This window comes from Tiliqua scincoides, chromosome 1, assembly GCF_035046505.1.
Source record: "Tiliqua scincoides isolate rTilSci1 chromosome 1, rTilSci1.hap2, whole genome shotgun sequence".
NCBI lineage: Eukaryota > Metazoa > Chordata > Lepidosauria > Squamata > Scincidae > Tiliqua > Tiliqua scincoides.
In genome coordinates this window covers 19,564,971-19,577,127 of record NC_089821.1, presented here as the reverse complement: position 1 = coordinate 19,577,127, position 12,157 = coordinate 19,564,971, and the positions used below count along the sequence as shown (strand labels likewise).

At 45.1% G+C, this 12,157-nt stretch overlaps 1 protein-coding gene and 1 pseudogene across 8 annotated transcripts in view; one reads left to right on the top strand and one right to left on the bottom strand.

Moving 5' to 3' along the window:
- SLC8A3 (solute carrier family 8 member A3) overlaps positions 1-12,157 on the bottom strand; it is a 161,665-nt gene that overhangs the window by 90,680 nt on the left and 58,828 nt on the right. The window lies entirely within an intron of this gene.
- Positions 6,135-6,253, top strand: LOC136638130 (5S ribosomal RNA; annotated as a pseudogene).

The window sequence follows — 12,157 nt, the reverse complement described above, 5'->3', positions numbered from 1 at the left end:
ACCCCCCACCAACAGCATGGTGTGCCTTGATAATCTTAGTACCTTGTCAATATGCCATGAGATGAAAAAGGCTAAAAATCACTGCTGTAAAGTTTCAGACAGGACATTTTCTCTGATTGACCTAGAGACACTAGAAATTGAGGCTGTGTCTTTCTGTATGCAAGGTGGAGTCTCTTCCTCTGAGCTATGGCCCCTCCACTGGCTCTCACAGACTTTGTTTGACCAACTCTGCTAATAAACCCTTGCTCCATCATTGCGCTATATACGGCTGATGCAGTAGTTTCAAATTCAATTCAATAAATTCATTGTTGGCATCCTTCAATCTTGGAAGACTATGGTATAGTGCTCTGAATGGTGGTTCTGGAACAGAGTGTCCTCTCCAGTGCGCGAAGCCTGGGTAAAGCAGATATGGAGGACAGACTTTCCCATGCAGCAAATCCCCCCTCTCCATGTCACTGAAATGGTCCAATGGAAAGGCAGAAGCCAATACGGTTGGTTCGCAGGAGTTGCCAGAACATGACTGTGTTCAGCCATGAACTGCCTCAGGGACTCCGGCTCTGGATTTTGCCTCGAGGTTGACTCCTGAAGCCTTTTCCATAACTGGATGTAGCCACAAGGCAGTGGAGGTTTGGGATCAGAGATGAGCTGCCTTTCCAGGCTAACGAGTCCCACCTACCCGGTGGATTCAATAAATTCAATTCAATAAATTCAACTTGCTAGTAAGACCGACTGTCCAATCCTGTTGGTCTTGAATTCTGGCGGAATGAGTATTCTGCCAGAGGCAACTGCCTTATGGCAGTTGCAAAAAGCTTCCAACAGCGCACTGTGACACATGCTGCTGGATCACCAGCAGGGAGGCTGCAAATGGCTCCACACATGACAGCACCTTTATCCAGACCCGCCGACCCAGGTACCTTGGTAGGGGAGGTGGTATGGAATGGGTATGGAGGAGGGAGGAACGTGGCAGGGGAAGGACAAAGCAGGATGCTGATGAGGGCAGAAGAGAGCAGAATGGGGTGGTGATGGGGAGGGCAAATTGGCTTCAGGAATGGGGTGGGCTCAGCGGCAGCAATGTCTGCCAAATCCTAGCCCCCTTCCTGGATCTAGTATCGCAGCCTGGTTCCAGCTGCTTGTGCTGCTGCAGAAGGGAAACCATATGTTCGCATATACCTCCCTGCATATAGAAAACTAGCACATCAGGAAGAATTCATGTTGGTTGCTCATATGGAAGACATTTTTATTTATAGGAGTGTCACTCAAACATGAGAGATTCCACACTTGAATCTCCCCCTGCTCTGTTTTGCCCCTCCCCTTCCCCTTTGGGAAGGGGCTCAAAAGACACTGTGTACCCCTGAGAAAATTCCTCTTGGAGACCCTGCCGCCATGTTGTATCCGGGTGGCCTTCTGCCTTATATAAGCCGCACCATCTTGCACATGGCTTGTCTCTTACTACTGAGTACAAGGCTTCCTCTGGCGGCAGCAGAAGCAGAAAGCTCTGCCCTACTTACGGCCGCAACATGAGCGCTGTTTGCGCAACACAACAACCAACACATAATTATAGGATGGGGCTCTTAGGCATCCCAGATGGGTTGGATAAATTGAACTGAACATTTTAAAAAGATTTCCTTGTTTGTTCTTCGTTATTAACATTTGACATGAATGTTTTCTGTCAGGAGATATTTTGGCAGTTTCGGCCCAGCAGGAAGTGCAGACACAGCAGAGGAGGGAAGGCAAAATAAAAAGAGGGAGTACAAATAGGAACTCACGCACCTCTGTCACAATCATGGAAGTTTCTGGTTGATTCCAGCCATGGGGCGGAGGGGGGGGAAGGAGAGAAGGAGGATGTTGTGAGGTTCTGTGTCTGTTTGCGAGTAGATACACCGTGTCAACCAAACACATTGTTAAAAACCCAGTTAATTTGAGAGAAAATCACAGCAGGGATCTCCAACAACTCCTTTGAAACATGCTTTAGATCAATTTTAAAATACTCAATCAGACCCGATATGAATGAAGCTGAAGCAGCTTAGACTGTACGAAGGGGGCTGTTATTTGTTGTTCTCTCTACAGAGCCACGACATGAGTGAAGCATCCCAGATATTTTCATTTGGTTACTTGAGGCACTGGGTGACCTTATCTATCAACCAATCTCTGCAATGTTCATTCCCTCCTTCCCTCCCCCCCCCCCCCACCGAGTAACACAGCATTTTGCCTCCAGCACGTACAGTGAGTCAGCAGCACTGACATCCTCTGAATCCATGGAAAAGCTCCTGTGCTCAACCGGAGCTTCTCCATTTTGTGGCTTTACAGTCAGACCAGTTTGGAGAAGGTAGAGCAACTAACCTAATCAGAGCAAGAGAAAAGAAAGAGGGCCAGGTTCATGATCCACATTCAGAAATCCATATTGAATTGCTTAATCCAAGACAGGTACATAATCCAAGATGAACTAAGAAGAGCCCTGCTGGATCAGACCAAAGGCCCATCTAATCTAGCTTCCTGCATCTCACAGTGGTCCACCAGATGCCTCAGGTAGCACACAAGACAACAAGAGCCCTGCATCCTGGTGCCCTCCCTTGCATCTGGCATTCTGAAGTAGCCCACTTCTAAAACCAGAAGGTTGCACACACCCATCGCAGCTTGTAACTTGTGCTGGACTTTTCCTCCAGATATCTGTCCAATCCCCTTTTCAAGGCATCTAGGTCAGATGCCATCACTATTTGATGGATGGAAGTTGGAATATGCATGCAACATACCTGCAGAAAAAATAACTTAATTCTCCCAAATTTTTGCCTCTTTCTCCCTAATTTAGGACAATTCTAGCCCACCCAGAGGCTTCTGTGATGCCTCAGAATCCAAAAAGCTGCTGAGACATCCGGCAGTAGTAGCCATTGCCCTCTTTAAAGCCCTTCCCATTACAGAAGAGCCACATGTCAGGGCAGCCAGGTTCCAGTGTGGATTGCTTGTTTTCATGTCTGGGTTTAGGCAGAACAACCGATCTTAGCCAGCCCTCCTGCTGGCATGGAACAGCTGATTGGGCATCCCAGACCCACCTAGCCAGCTCAAAGGACAGGCAGAGATGCCCAGGTGACTGTAGCCCAAATGTCACCCATTTGGGTGAACCTACAACATTACTCATCCTAGGTTTTATCCGTTTGCAGATGGTGATGTTTGTGTGTGTTTCTCAGTTCAATGCTGGGAAACCATTATTGTTTTATGGAAAGGGACAAACCCTCCACCTTGCTGCCTCATCGCGCATGGACCAGATCTGGGAACAGCCTGAATAAACCAGGAGCAGTGCTGTCTGTTTTACATGCTATGTGCATTTTAATCTCCTTGCCAACCTTTACCAGCTGCCCTCCCCTTGTGTCGTAACTGTCTTTCTTTCTGGTATGTGGTCTGGATCTTTTCTCTGAATGCTAGATGCAAGGGAAAGGTAAAAAGATACAGTTATTGTGCTCTCCTGAGCGCTCCCCAAGGCATCTGGTGGGTCATTGTGTGATACTTTTTTTTAACAGGGTTACCTGTCTGATCCAAGTTTATTTGGGAGGGAGGGAGTTTACTACACCTGTATGACCATCATGTTCTGCTAATGAGTAGTTTCTAGAAGGGAGGGAATCCCCCTGGGTTTTGGGATTCCTATTCGCCGGGGAAAGAGGCAGTGAAAGCTATAGTTTTCCAGAAAATCCCAGTCAGATTAGTAGGAAGAGTGGAGAAGAAGGGAGAAAGGACAGTCATTAACCACTAGGCACTGTGCCCATTGTGCCTTCTATTCTTCTGTCACCAGTCCTATTCTCATACCAAGAACCCACTGACAGGCTCTACCTGCTCCACTGTTGCACTGTGTTGAAGATTCTTAACCACCTGGTTATCTTTTGTAATGGTTTACACAGCAATGACCTCCCTCCCATTTAAAAAGTCAGTTGGGTTTGGATTCTTTGGTTAAAAATATATTTGAAAAGCAGAATGTTACATGTTACAACGTGTTATTATAGATCTCTGCTGCTGCTGTGTGTAGAACTGCAGGCTGCGTAGTGTCTTAGGGTCAGTGCACACAGTTCTTAGACGTGCTACCACCAGAGATGAAATGCATCAATTTGACTGAAAAATGGCAAATCTAGCCAATCACATGAGCATGTTAACAAAGCAGCTCCAAAAGACAGAAACAGGGCACATAATGGAGGCAGTGATTTACTATAAATGAGTACCAGGAGACATGAACTGTTTCTAGTAAATAGAGTCCATTGGAGTTGATATACGTTATGCCCCATTGAAATCAATGGTCCAGTCACCCACAGCTAGGTTAGTACCCAATCCTATCCAATTTTCCAGGGCTGCTGCAGCTGTACCAATGGGGCATGCACTGCATCCTGTTGTGGGAAGGCAGTCACAGAGGCTCCTCAAGGTATGGGAACATTCATTCCCTTACCTCAGGGCTGCATTGCAGCTGCACTGGTGCTGGAAATTCAGATAGGATTGGGCTCTGTAGCTTCATTTCCTTAAAATGCAACTAGCACTTATATATCAGCCCCCCTTTTAAGTGATCAAAAAGATGCTGTTTTATGAAGTCTGGTGCTTTATTTTATTCAGGAGGTTTATTTTATTTAGAACATTTCTAACCCACCCTTCAAGCAAGGCACACACAGGGCACTACATAATATAAAAACAAACCATTCCAAATAGATACACACTGTTTTCATTTTGCATTAAATAAGATGATTTTAAAAACTGCAAAAATTTGCTGCCCTGAATGGCTCTGATGGCGAGTGGAAGGGGCCACTTACATGGCGGGTTGGGGTACCTGTTCTACATACCAGGCTGCCCCCCTCTGATGGCTCCATTCTGCTCCCCCTGCCGGGAATGGCTCCGAGGGGAGCTGCTGCTTGCCCACTCCCTGCCAGCCTGGATGGTCCGCCCCCTCCAGCTATGCCACCACACAGAGAAGTAGTCTGATTTTAGGACACTGGGGCCCCAATCATACACATACCTTCCAGAGAGTGATCCCAATTGTGCACAATGAGTCTTACTTCTGAGTGGACACACATAAGATTGTGATGTGATACAGCAAAAGTGCACAGTTGTCCCAAGGGACAACCAAACGTGTCTCTCCCCTTCCATGTCCAAAACAGGAAGAACGAACAAATGCTGAAGAGGGTACGACAATAAAGGTAAATGTAGATCAGCTCAACCCACACATGGCAACTCACCAATTCCTGAAGCTAAATCTTCAGCCAGCATAAGGCTGAGCTGGGTAGCTGCCCATTCAACACCAGCTGGTCAATTATAAAAGCAGAGTTAGGGATGAAATAGTCTGTATCCCCTGTGGTCCCCATGTGCTACCTGTTGATAGACCAACACAGTCATCCCTTTATTTGCCATAAGAAAGCCAGCATTTCCAGCCCTATAAAATTCTGAAGTGTTGACCTTTACTTGTTGTGCCTCCAACGCTTCAAAGTTCAAAAGTATTTTGATTTAACAAATGACAAGAAGAAAACATTGGAAATGCCAGTTAGCCAGGCTTCCATCCCTGGCCAGGCAGCCTTACATAGGCCGCTTGGATTTGTGACAGCAATTTCACTGGTGCAAATCTGAGTAGCCACACTGGGCTGGCTGGGATGTTACCCAGGGTAAGGAGACATAAGTCCCCTTTACTCCAAGTTGTGCCCCAGTCTGCACCTAACCTGTGCTGCATTACAGTGCAGGCTAGCTTGCCTGCCTGTTTCAGTGCAGGCTGGGATTGTGCTGCCTAAGATTGAATGTTTAAATTCTTAGATTTTCTTAAGCCATTAAGTGCTTTAAAACAGAATTTAGCAAAAAAACAAAACAAAAAAAAAACACCTCAAAATAAACTCAATTTTTAAAATAAAATATATTTCAAATTAGCTTGAAATATATTTTGTATTTTGGGTTCAGTGATTCTCCCTTCTTTTTCCACACTTTGTTTTGGTTCACTGGTTTTTTGTTTTTTTTTTCCTCACCATTATCCATGGTAAATCAGGCACTGGAAAAAAAAAACTATGTGGTGGCCCCCTTCCCTTGATGCCCTAAGCACGTGCTTATTTTGCTTCATGGTTAATCCAGGGCTGCTTACGTTATTAATGTATGAATAGTTATCATTCACTCAGAACTACTTCTGTACAAAAAATGGGGAAGATACCCTGCACGTGCCTGATCTCGTCTGAACTCAGAAGCTAAGCAGGGTCAGGCCTGGTTAGTACTTGGATGGGAGACCGCCTGGGAATACCGGGTGCTGTAGGCTTATACCATAGTCTTTCAAGACTGAAGGCTGGCAACCACTTCTGTACAATGTCCTTTCAAATGTTAGATAGATTGGACCTCAAATCCAGAAATGAAAACTTCTGCAGTACTCAGTGGTGAGGTTAGAGCCAGCTCCTGAAAGTGCATCAGCCATGGACTACTCATGAAACAGGATCCATCCTCAGCATGGAATTTAATCTGATCTTGTGACTCCCCTTGGTAACTGCTGCTATGTTAATCTGTTACACAGTTGTCCCGCTATGTACTGTAGATTCCATTAAATTGTGACATAACAGAGAGTTCACACAGGGCAGCTCAAGAGATTTTGAAAAGGTCACTAGCAATGAAGGTTTACTTGAAGAGTTTGATGAGAAAGTGAAAGGGTGGTGAAGATCATTACCGGAACAAAACAAAAAAAAGTCTGTTACACCTACTTTTTAGAACGGAGAAAAATATTGCTGGTATACGTACAAAAATGTGCATATGGATTAGTTATTAACACTGTTTCATTTAAATTTTTATGCAAGCTGTGACCTTATTTCACCATGATTGTCTGACAAGCTTGCTATAATAAAGCAACTTTCTCAAGCTAATGAGGTTTAGGGAAATACTGCAGAGAAGTACAGACACCCATTATTCAAAATCTTATTGATATTATTCAAAATCTTGACTGACAACTCTGTCTTTGACCATCAGAATCACAGGTAATGACAATCTGGAAACTTTGCATCACCCAATTAGAAATTCTGCTGCAGTGGAGGTTTGGACACGGAAGGCAATATGGTACACTGAACAGTGCAATAATTAATAAATTATTACAAGAAGAAAATGTACATTTCCTACATTGCACAAAACATGCACATTTATTTGAATCACATAATTCTGCCACAGAGGGGCTGGGTACTTTATGAAGACAATTACAGCTGTGTGCAACCATTATTCCTAGGGAGCAACAGATGCATTCCTAGGAGAATGTAATACATAAGCTTGGATCTGCACGGACACAGACGCAGCTATGTGGGTGTGGTGGCTGAAAAATGTGTTGCTGCAAGATATTACTGTGATAACAGAAATCCAAATTGGAACTGTTCTTGTGGAGGGCATGGAATACTTCACAGGAAGGAAAAGTTCATACTGGCCCTGTGTAACCAGTGGCATTGCTACGGGGGGGTGGGGGATGCAGGCTGCAACGGGCGACAAGCACAGGGGAGTGTCACCACTATGGCCAACTTTTTAAAAATCTTGGCATTTTCGAAAACAAATTGCGTTGAAATATCTCTATTCTATCAAACATTAAAGCCAAAAAACCAGTGGGGTGGGGCAATGGTGGATCACTATGCCCCACCCACCACATGGGAGGAGTTCCCTCATGGGGCTGACATACTGGCCTCCCACACCAGGTGACGTAAACCGTAGTGACACCACTTTGTGTAACCACAGTTAGCCCTCACACATCTACACTAGGAAGCAGTGGTGTAGCTACAGGGCGGATGGTGTGGTAAGTATTGCAGGTGCCGCAATGCGTTGTGTAAGCGGCCCCTCCCACTCACGGCTGGAGCCACTCCAGGCAGTGCACAGAGCAGTCTGCTAAAGTCTCCTGAAGGCAGTCTGCAGTTGCCACTGCATGCCCTTGTCTTCACTGACAGCATCAGAGCCGGGGGCAACATTGCGCAGGCATGAGGTTGCTGTTGGACGGACAGTATGGCATGCAGTACGGCACAGACTGATGACATCAACAGCCATATACATTCTCATAGTGCTGCCACAGCTTCCCTGACCTCCACTGCCACAAGGCAACACACACTGGTGAAGGTGTGGGGCCCCCTCTTCTTCAGTCACCTTTCAGTATGGCGGTTGCACCCTGCCTTCGGACCCACCACAGGACAATCTCATGCGGCATTACAGAATAATAAGTTCTCCATCTGCACTGCATTACATTCAATAGGATGTGTCTCCCTATTCCTACCTCATTCCAGCTCGTCAGGTGTATTTATGTGTGAGTAGAGCTGGATAAGGGCAAAAGCCTTGCTGTGCATCACTGACAGGCAAAGCAAATGCCAACACAGTGTGCCAAGACAGAGAGCCTTGGCATCGTTGCCTGGGCAACAGGGATACTTCCATCCGAAACATGTCCATTTGAGCGAAGGCTTCATTTCACCTTACATCACCAATAGTCGATACATCATTGGCTATGTGGCCCTATGACTCATTCAGAGATCCCTAATTGGCCAGAATCATGCAGCAAAGAAGCTCTTTCAAGCTTAAAAAAACAATCAAATCAACATAAAACAATGACGGAAGAGCAGCTGATTAGAGAATCGACAGTGAAGAGCAGGGAGGTCAAGTGGACTCTCCCTCTGAATGGCAGCTTTAACACATATATAAATGTATTAAAAGTCAAATCTTCCTGACAATTTAGATATTAATGCTATGTTTTCAGGGATCAGCTCTATAATGGGACTCAACCACAAAATCCCAAGATGCCTTTTCGAAAAGCCTTGGCGCATATTCAGATCCTCTCCCCACTTCTCTTTTCTTTCTACCCAGAGATCTCTACTTTTAAGTCTGGGTTTGCTTTAGCCAGGAGACTCAGATAACAGATATGTCCTTATACACTGGACTTTTTCAGCTCAGGCAAGATAAATGAGGGTTGAGCACCTTGAACAGTGTGTTCTGCAGCTCTCAGGGCCAAACTACAAATTAAAATGAAGATGCATTAATACATCTCTCTCTCTCTCTCTTTCAAGGTTTGGTAAATAGCTGCTCCAAGAGGCCCTGATCCAGATCAGGTCTGTGGCACAGGGGTGGTTTTTTTTTCAAGCCCTCTCCTCAAAAGGCTTTTCCCAATGAAAATTTCCCCGCTACTCTTTGATCAGTTAGTAAAAAAACACACCGGAAGGCAGGAATAAGACAAATATAGACTTGGGGAGACACTGTAAATAGTGGTTACTTGCCTCCATTATTTGCCTAGTGCTCATTTATCCTTTGGGGAAAAAAGGAAATCACTCCTTTAGGGAAAAAATAGTGAAAAAAATTTTCCAGCCCAATCTTATACCTACCACGGTGATCCACGTGCTGTCGAGTTCACCATTGCAATGATGCTGAGTGCCATAAAGTAGTTAGTGTGTGCCTGTTGCAAAAGGTGCTCTGACAGACAGACAGGGGACGGGGATCAGTGAAGTGGGTCCCAGGAGGGGGCAGAATCAGTGACACTGGTACCAACAATAGCCTAACCCCCTTCTGCAGCTTGAATCAATGAGGACTTACTCCAGCAAAATAGCTGTCACAGGTCTGAGTAGACCCCTCCGCACTGTGGAGGTTGACTTCCAGGTAGGGGAATAACTGTCCCCTTACCTAGGAGAACTCTGCACCTGCTCTCTCCCCACAATAAGATGCAGTGGTTGCCATTTTGGTGCTGCTGCATCAAAGAGTGGCGGAAGGGTGAAGAATGGGCCCTTCCTCAGCAACAATCCCTATCCTTTGGTAGAACATCGTATTTTGGTTCCCTTTTTTTTCTTGCAAGGATATTTTCTCTCCTAACCTCAGAAAATGGTTGGCAACCTTCAGTCTCGAAAGACTATGGTATAAGCTTACAGCACCCAGTATTCCCAGGCAGTCTCCCATCCAAGTACTAACCAGGCCTGACCCTGCTTAGCTTCCAAGATCAGATGAGATTGGGCATGTGCAGGGTAACATCTCCTTTCCAATAACTGGAGTGCTTGTGTGCTAAAGGGCTCTCACTGAGCAATGAGGCAAATCACTCTGGAATCAGGGAGAGAGCCTCATTGATGTTGCCCCTGCACATATTACCATCGGTAAAACCCCTTGGGTTCCTTGGTGCTTGGGGTATTATCCCCACTTATGGGCCTATCCTGACACATTTCTCCGTCACACTGTTGAAGTTTCCTTGTGCAGTCTCCTCCTGTACTCCTGCCTTCCTCATTAGTTCAAGCTCCTGTTCACAAGCACATCTGTTCAGGCAGCAGTGAAGAATGAGAGATGAAGTTGATTGTGGCAGAACCCGGGAACACCACTGCTCTGCGCTGTCCCTTGTGGGAGAAGACAGTTACCTTTCAGTGAACCAGCCTCTCAGGTGACACTTGGATTGTACTCTTCCAATGCATTACATCCCTTCCACAGTTCCAAGCTTACCCACAACATGTGAGAATCAGTGGAGTTCTGTTACACGGTCGATTCCCCTCAGGGTTTTGGCACGTGCAGTCAGCTTGTTCTACATCCTAGGTATCGTCAGCAAAGATCTCCGATGCATATCCACACGTGGGCCTTGCCCTTCAGTGAATTCTCACACGTTCCCTTACTGAGGCAAAACACAGTTGTCTTAAGCCAGCCACATGTCTCAGGGTTAAAAATATCTTCTCTCTGTGTGTTCATTCTTAGTTTTAGATGGGGGATAACTAAGTGCAGGTTAGTCTCGTCGCTGGATTCAAGATTCTGAAAATATCTTCAACAAGGCATGACATCTAATAAATGGAACCTTGTCAGCAGACAGAAACTATGAATGCTTCATGATTTAGGAAGGGCATCCTAGCAGCCTGAAGGGCAGAATTTGACAAAAAGTTATCCCTCAAAAGAAAGTATTCTTTTAAGCAAGAAGGATGAACGCAAGCATTTCCATTTTACAGTACATGACTTTATGAAATGCACATTGACTTATTATTGTGCTTATTTTAGCTGCTATGTTTTTAGCATCTATGATCAAGAGTACCCTTTTAAATTTATGTCTAAAAGAACGCAACGGAGTACAAAAATACAAGGTACTTCTGTAAAGGAGGTAAAATGTTGGGCTACTATGAAGGTATGAATCCTAAATACATCTCTGCCATGGAACTAGGGCTATAACAACTGGCTAAGAGGAATAGTACACCACCGCTGTGATCCAGTGGCCTGATACAGTGAGGGAATATATTTCTGAATGTGTAACACCAGCTGAATGAGGACCTCCAAGGGAAGGAAGGCGTTGTCCACATGGCTTCTCATCTCATCCTGCTGCTGGATTGCACCCAATGGTGTTGCTGCGGGGTGCAGACCACACTGGGTGACGCACTCAGGAGGGTGACACCACTAGCGGCCAAAATTGTAAAAACTCAGTATTTTTAAATATTAGCATCATGTTATATATCATTTGATGCATAATTTAATGCAGAACACAATGAAACAAACCACTTTGAAATATCTGTTTTCTATCAAATGTTATAGCCAAATAACTAGAAAAGGAAAACACAACTACCTTATGTAACAAAAAGTGGATTTTCCTAACTCAAAACTGACCAATGAAATTGATTGTTCAGAGAGCCAATGAGGTGTTATTTTGACACAGCATTTAGGTTGTGCATATGATATTGCAATTTATTCTGTAAAGTTTGATATGGGAGGGGGTCCATCATGGGGGTGACGCAATGAATTCTCGCACCGGGTGATGCAAACTCTAGTTACTAGAAAAAGGCAATTGTATGGTCCAGCTGTTCTAGAGGGAGAGTAGGGGGGGCTAGATTCCATTTCCCTACCAAACAGCAGATGGCCGCAACAGACCATGGTTTAAAGGGGTAAGGCACAACAACCAACACACACAGTCAGACTGGAGGTAAAGGAATGCCTTCAGTAATCGTTTTCCCTTCTCAAATCTCTCACCAGAAACTTGCCCCCCTCCACCAGTGTAGTAAGATATGATCCGAAATTGATTCCAACAGAGAGAACCTTTGCCACTATCATGCATATGAATGAACCGCCATGATAAGAAAGCACCAAGTGACCAAGTCTCTTTTCATGCTGGTCTTTTCTATTTTTGCTGGCTACTTTTTTTTTTTCCTAACTTGACACATGCATATGGATGATTCATCCATGCCTAAGCAAAAGGAGTTCATCATCAGCCACTTCCGGGGGGGGG